The sequence below is a fragment of the Mirounga angustirostris genome, unplaced genomic scaffold (assembly GCF_029215605.1).
Source record: "Mirounga angustirostris isolate CCGP_5_RB_7025 unplaced genomic scaffold, mMirAng1.0.hap1 SCAF_1, whole genome shotgun sequence".
NCBI classification, from domain to species: Eukaryota; Metazoa; Chordata; class Mammalia; order Carnivora; family Phocidae; genus Mirounga; species Mirounga angustirostris.
Window position 1 is genome coordinate 132,095,610 of NW_026991709.1, and position 7,854 is coordinate 132,103,463.

The 7,854-nt window shown below is 35.8% G+C and overlaps 1 protein-coding gene across 1 annotated transcript in view; it reads right to left on the bottom strand.

Moving 5' to 3' along the window:
* SATB1 (SATB homeobox 1) overlaps window positions 1-7,854 on the bottom strand; it is a 101,614-nt gene that overhangs the window by 92,361 nt on the left and 1,399 nt on the right. The window lies entirely within an intron of this gene.

Here is a 7,854-nt window from a genome sequence, read left to right on the forward strand (position 1 = left end):
AAATAGCTCCATACAGGTCTCAAAAAGAAAATAAATTTAAAAAGCAAGAGTGTTTTTTAAATAACTTTCACTGAACTTTTCAGAATGTTTTAGATGCATTCCTATTGCAACTCTAGCATCAATTTTAAGGAATGGAGTGAAATCTTTGTTAATACAAGTACTCTAAATCTTAAAACATTTTTTCAACAATGTATACAGCTAAATGAAAAATTTCTTTTTAAGCAATGATCATGACAGATATTTATTCAGTGGGATCCAGAAAAAAAAAAATCATCATTTTAGTAAAGAACAGGTAGAGGTCAATCAGCCATGGGCCACTAGTCCGTAGTATTTTTGGTTCTATGATATCAGGAAGACCATTACATGGGTGACCTAACTGCAAGGACCTTAGGGGAGAGCTCTCTGTTGACTCCAGTACAGTCTGTTACTACACCTAACACCAAAGGACCATGAACCTAAACTGAGATTCTTCACCTAATCCTGAAGGTCAGAGGCAATGAGGATAGAGCAGACCCTGGTGCTACTGTCAAAAAATGACAGAGCACATAGTTAAAGAAGAAAAACATTCAATTATCCAGAAAACCGGGACATGTGTAGATTAAGTGTCCAGATAACCCCAGCAAAAAGAGAAAATTAGAGGAAAAAGTCTCTTTTCCCATTAAATCATTCTCAGCACAAGCTAAATTTACTATTTTATTATTAGTTTAGCAAATCTTTAATGAGTGCTCACTATGCAAGGCAAAGGATGCTAACTGTGGAGTTTCTCCTATTTTATAGAACACAACAGACATGTAGCTTACACCGAATTTTTTTTAGTCTTTTAATACCTTGTAGAAATAAATAACAGCAGCACCTAAAAATTCATAAAGTGGAAATATTAGCGGACTTTAAAATGCTATATAGTATAAGTTTACAAGGTCTACATATCCAAACTAACCACAGGAATTCAAATAGTTAACCAATTTAGTAGCATTGTCTAAGTAAGGCTAAGTCCAGCTTTAAACTCTAGTTCCAGGCACCTTTGTTCTGCCATGCCAGAAGCCAAAGCAAAACCAAGGGTTGAAGTTTGGAAAAGGAAATAGACTTAGAACCACCTCTGTGATCAAGTGCTCAAATGTACCTTAAATATCAGGTTATAGAGAATTGTAAGAAAACATAACTTGGCTACAAAAACGGTGACTAAAATCATTCTACAAAAAGAAGTATGAAGAGGTGCTAAATCAACTCAATAAGCTTTTAATGGCTTATGTTGGCCAAAGTCATCCGAATATAAGAAAATGTAGGCGTCTCAAAATACAATGTGGGAAAGCTAAAACTGCTGAGGGGCAACAATTTCTAATGCTGCTGGCAAAAGTGACCAAGTCAATAACAATTACAAAGAAAGGAGAATAGAAAAAAGAAAAAAAAAAAAGAAGAAGAAGAAAATTGTATATCCCGTGAAAAGTTTTAAAATTAAGTTGTAGTAGAAAACATTTTGATGAAAAAAAAAAAAAGAAAGAAAGAAAGAAAACATTTTGATGATTCTGGACCAAAAATCTGACTCTATACATTCTAAAAGAATATTTTTAAAAGAGTCTAGCAAGTAGCAGCTTGTATGTAAGAGTATACATCATTCTTTTTTAACATGACTGTTAATATACAGTTAACATGTCTCAGAAAAGGCTGTAATTAACTGTCTACTGCTCTAATAACACTAATAAGCATACAGTATTATTAAAATACAATGACTCCATACAAAGTAAGGCTGTCATTTTTTTTTTAACTTTTAAGATAATGTTCTAAATTGTTTTTGAGTCCTCTTAAACCACCCAAAAGAGAGCCCACCTCTAAGAATTTTTTTTTAAAGAATAGTTATTAAAATATTGTTCTTTCCATCCACAGCCTGGAGAAATCTGTCTAACATTAAACAGGACATCCAGGTATCATTTCAGTTGGTGAAAATACAACGGAAAAACACCTGGATTATTTTTATCAATTCTATATATTCTTTTAAAATTTACAACTGAAAGCAGTTTAATTTAGTTCTTCATTCACTGATTAAAAAAAAAAAATTTATCAGTGAATGGGGAGAGGTTTGCTATATCAAGAATCACATAGCCCTGTTGTTAATCTCCAGTGATTTCCATCGTCCGGTTCACTGGAACAGGAAAACTCAATTGCATTCAACATCAAACAGCTAATTATGGATACGCTATATTCAAGACAATCTCCATTTCAAAAGATATCTGCATATACTAGGTTCTATTTTATTTATAGTAATTATCACAATAAAATATTTATAACATAAAACCTCTTTTGCCTTAAAGTCCTTAACATTATAAACATTAAAAGGCCAAATTGTCATTTACATGCTCTTAACGGCACATCTGAAACCATTGAGTAAGACTAGAAAGGAACCTCCAGCAATCAACTCCACTATATGCCTGGCTTCCTGGAAAACAGCATCTAAAGAATTCCCTCTCACACAGATTACCACCTTTTCTTTAAATATCTCAAGGAAAGAGGGTCTAATAGTTTCCCCTGGGACTGCCTACCATATTTCACCACCCAAAGAAGAATGCCCACTGAAGAATTTTTGTTGGTATCTGGTCCCAAATCATCTCCAGCTGAGAAAAAGCAACATCCCAACACAGAGATCTCCCCGGGAAACTCAGTGCCTGTCTCTCATCCCCGTGGCTGTAGCCCTGATTCTCCATATGAAACTGAGAGGAACTTTTTTGGCACTTACCCTCCAAATATCAGAGGCTGCTCTCCAAATCTAGCCCTATAGGAGAGCTCTCAAAAAGTAGTCTTTGATGAGGTGACAATGACGAAGTTCTCTCTGGCACTGCTAGCAAGGCAGAAGCATCCCAAATGAGGTGTTACCAGTTGCCTGTGAAGCAGCTGGACCATTACTGCAGTTCTGAGGGTGCGTCACAAATCAGGTCATAGCTCTGGGTAGAGTCCACCCACTTCACCCGGTACAACGCCCTCCACTTCCTGCACACCTGGGGGGAAGGGGTACCGAGGAGGGGGGGCCTGTGCAGGTCCACAGACATTCTAGTAAAGGCACAACCAGGTGCAGCCTGACATCTGCTTCTTCTGCAAGCATTTCAGCTTCATTTGGGGGACCTGCACCCTGAGGTACTCAAAAATTTGTGCAACAATAAGCGGCTCTAAAATGAGTGATGAGTGTAATAAAATATTGCAGTTAAATGTTTTATCCAGCAAGATCTTTCCTCCACTGGAAACTGAACCAACTCTTAATTTTTGATTACAAGATACTTCACTACCAAATGTCAAATAACTGGACTGAATAAATTTCAGCAGAACCTAGGGACATAAATGCTGGGGTACCAGTTAACCAATTTTTATCTCTCATAACTAAACTAGATCATCACATAAACTGAATTACATCCTTGAAAGTCCATTGAAAGAGGTGATTAGAATTTCTATTATGAACCTTCAGACAGCAACAACTGTGGAAGTGATACAGAATAACTTGAAAGCATAAAAATAGGCCAATATGCTGGAGAAATGCTCTGCTACTAAATCTCACCCTGAATATATATACACACAATCTGTATCTATTTACTCTGAAATGAAATATCTGATCTTAAAAAAAGACTTTAAAAAAATAAACAGCAAAAGGTACAGTTGGCATAAGTTCAAAAGTACTAAATAATGTGTGTTAATGTGTTGATCACACTCTATGAAGACATCAAGTTTAAATAGACTTACCATTGAGAATAGCACTCAGGAACGATATATAAATTACCATAGTAGACACTTTTTCTTTGATATAGTGAAGAAGAATCTTGTGTAACAGATTCGATTTATATGCTGTATTAAGACCACATTCTGCTATGATGTCAATGTAATATGTGATTAGTGATTGACAACTGTGTGTAGATGATGGTGTAAGAGCTACTTATAGAATGTAAGTGAAAATAAGCGTTTTCTCAAGTCAATCCTAGGTTTTAGAATTCAACTTTGACAGTATTTTGATGTTTCCAGGGGTCCTGGAAAAGAAGGGACTTTTAATTTAAAAAGAAAACAATAAATGCATTTAGTATTATTCTTATAAGAAAGTTGAAAAATCTCTTATCTTAAGGTTGGCAGATTAACAAGGAGACAGGGGATGAGAATATTTTCAGAGGAAAGCTAACACTATCAATCAATTGATTGATCGATCGATGAGTCCCACTTTGTACTCATGTTAGCAGATCTCCATTAACAACTGAAACATTCCATCTAAGACTTGAAGGTACCACCCTTTATCAAAGTTATTCCCTAAGTAATAAGATAATTTAAGTAATCTATTTGGAACTTTGCAGAAAGTTAATTTAGCAAACACACACTTCGATGTGTTTGAACCTATTTGTCCTGAGGTGAGGCTCTAAGATGACTATTTTAAGTGGCATGCAGCCTCTTTGGGGGTTTTGGTGTTACAGTGGAGGAATGTATAGAAAAAGTGCATAGCATTTCTTTCGACTGGTTCTCACACGACAGAAATAAGATGATATTACTCTTCTTTAAAGTTTTGCCATTGGTAAATGGTAAGAAAAACTCCTCTCGACCCCTACCCCCAACCAGGAAGAGTGTGAAGCCCTGGGTTATAGTACAGGTAGATATTAAAGTGGAGACAGAGCCGTTATTTAGTGGTGACAGGAATATAAATACGTGCACTAACCTATAAACTGGTATTTACTTCAGGAAGGTAAGTAATATTTTTCCTCTGATTGCTGAGCTGTCAGTTTAATGCAGCGTAAATAAACAGTAGGTGCCTGCTAGCTCGAAGTAGGAAGTGTTCATTCCACACGAGGAACAGATTACTGAAGCCTGATGCTCATCATGCTGAAACATAACTTTCATTTTACCAGAAAATACACCCTACCGTGGATGATTTTTCGTGCCTGATCTATTAATTAACTTAACTCTGTTCTGTCAAAATGTAAACCAATTTGTTAAAATCATCCCAGAGTTTTGGAGTTTGAAAACCAAATCAATTTGAAAAGCAAGAGTAATGACTATTCTCTAATCTGATCACAAATGCTAAAAATGAATACTAAATATAATAAGCATAAACTATACAAAACTAAAACAAAGTACATATTTAAATATAGAATTTAATAATCTGAGTTACCAAATTTACTCAAAAATCTTCCTCCTTTGCCAATTAAAAGCAACTGGCACCTTTAATATTTTCACAACCTTGTGCTACTTAGGTCCGTTCAATATGTATGCTTATTCTGCTGTCTGAAATATCTAAAAGTAAACCATTCATAAAAATCAAATCACACTCTCTAATTCTAATAGAAATATTACTGAACTCTCCTGAGAGAAGTAGCAAGTTTGAAGATCAAATGATGATACCCTTCCTAACAGCATTCATGTAAAATGTGGGTTTCTTCCCATTTTCTATATACCACAAAGCTCTGACGGTATATAGTGCAACTAATTTTTTCCTTATACACAAGTATTTAGCAAAATCTTTCATGGCATTATTTAAAATGGGAACTCATCTAAAAAAGACAGAAGGCAATTTGGGGAGGTTTCTATTTAAAATGTGGACAAATTCTGATAATTTAACAGTGGACTGCAAAGGAAAAAGGGGCTTAAAAAATAATATTTTTGCATTCGATAACAACATGTCTAGACATGGTCTGAAGATTGAGTCAGTCATATGCATTTATTTTATATACTTCATCAATCCCAAGTACTAATATAAGAATCATCCAAGACAACACGTTTTGGAAGAAATGATTTGTTTGTGTAAAGGACATATCAATGTATGGCCCTCTTGGAAATTTACAGAGGAGATGAAAAACCACTAGAGTGCTTTATAGAGTCCCTGCTGTATATCCATGTTGTGTTTAGCTTTTAATAGTGTTTGTAACCAAAAGATTTTTACAATAATGAGGAACAGGTGCCTGTCACCTGACCTTTTAGGCCTAATTTACAATCCACAACCTGTCACATGAAAAAATAATTGAAAACCTCCTTCAGATATTTCAGTCTTTGCTAATTTAATGTAGTCTTTCTTAACCATCACTCAGCATACCATAGGTTATTCAGTCACAAGTTCATATAGCTGGCAACAGACTTGTCTGCAGAAATAAACCAATACTCATTTTGTTGTTGTTCTTGTTTAAGATGCTGGGAGACAAAAGAACTACTTTTGTAGATTATCAACCAAAGAATATATTAATTTATTACAACAACTAAACAAAAGGCATTCCTTGTGAATACTTTTACATACAAAGAACTATTATTTATTACATATTTCAGCTTGTGGGAAAATGAGGAATGCATTGATTCTGGAAATAACTATTCAGACTTTTGGAAGTTCTTTATGTCTTCTTTCTCTATCTCTTTTTTTCCCCCTTCTCCCCCTTGCTCTCCCCACCCCCACCCCACACACATTTTAAGGCACCAGTTACTTTAGGAGGGAAATCCCTACCTATTCTTTTTTCATCCATCTTTTGTATTCATTATTTAGAAAGGAATACAAAATTGAGCAGTGATTTTTGTTTCTCTTGTATAATCTTGCTACACGTAGCCATACTTAAATTTAACAATGCTTTGTATTTTATAGCTACTGTTTACATGTTATGTATTAGATATGACTGAACAACTCTACATTTAAAATACTGTTTCCATTAGAAAAACTGTGAAGTAGTAAGTGTCAAATGAAGATGAAGAATAAACATGCCTGGTGTATTTATAAAATGCAGAGTCACTTAAAATGTGCACAAATAGGATACATATTTTGCCACTGTTACATTTTACATAGTATACACATGGTCTAAAGTGTATTTAATAATGCGCCTAACCAAGTTAATTAAAGTATTTATGTCTGGTGACTGTGTTAAACACTTGGAGAGGTAGTGAAAGATACAGCCAGTTACTTCTGCTAACTAAAGTTGAAATTATGCACTTATTATAACCTTTTCTAACAATGTGAGAAAAACAGAGTAAATATATTAAATTTGTTTCACAACAGATGCTTAGGTTGTTAATATTTAAGATGCCTATTCATGCTATTCCTGTCTGCACATTTGTCAAAAATGTAAGCTTGAATGCTAATGTTTGCCAGCAGACTGGAGCAGCCAGTATATGAATGTACTACTGTTCTACTAAAATAATATGCAATAGAAATAAAGGACTGCTGCTAAATCATAGCATTAGTACCCACAGCAGATTAAAGGTTTTTAGAGCGAACACCTCAACCTTGGCTTTTTCCAGGCTTAAAGTACAGTTTTTGTTGTTGTTGTTGTTGTTTGTTTTTGTAGCTACGTTTTACTATAGAATAAATCTTACAGTCCTGACACCTCAGAAAAATCCACTTCAGATAGGGTGTAAATTTCAATAAAGTTTCAACTGCACGAGTTACTTCCTCAGTAGCACAAACACTGTAGATTTTAGGGACTGCTTAGGACAAAACCTGACACTGACCAGTCGCCTTTCACTCATTTCTTACCCCTCCTCTGTCTTCTTGGAAAAGTCAGGTCCCCTGGCCTCCAAGGATGCAAGCAGGGAACCCCAGCCAGTCCGGGTAGAATGGTTTTCTCCTGAGAACAGGACGTCTTTCTGTTTCCCCCGTCTCTTATACAACCGTGTAGAGTCCAAGTCTTACAACATTTGCCTGGAAATCTGGAATGCCGCGAAGGAAAGTTCGCCGAGGACCGGCGCAGAGGTCAAAGTTGCCAACCAGGGCACTCTGAGAGGCGATCCTGTGGTTGACACTAGTAAGATTTGCAACGCCCCATTGGAGGTCCGGGCCAAGACCTCCAGAAAGGGTCCTAAGCCCCTCTCCGTCTTCTGGGGTCATCCCAAGAGTCCTGCTCAGTGCACTTGCCCGGTACACGCGTG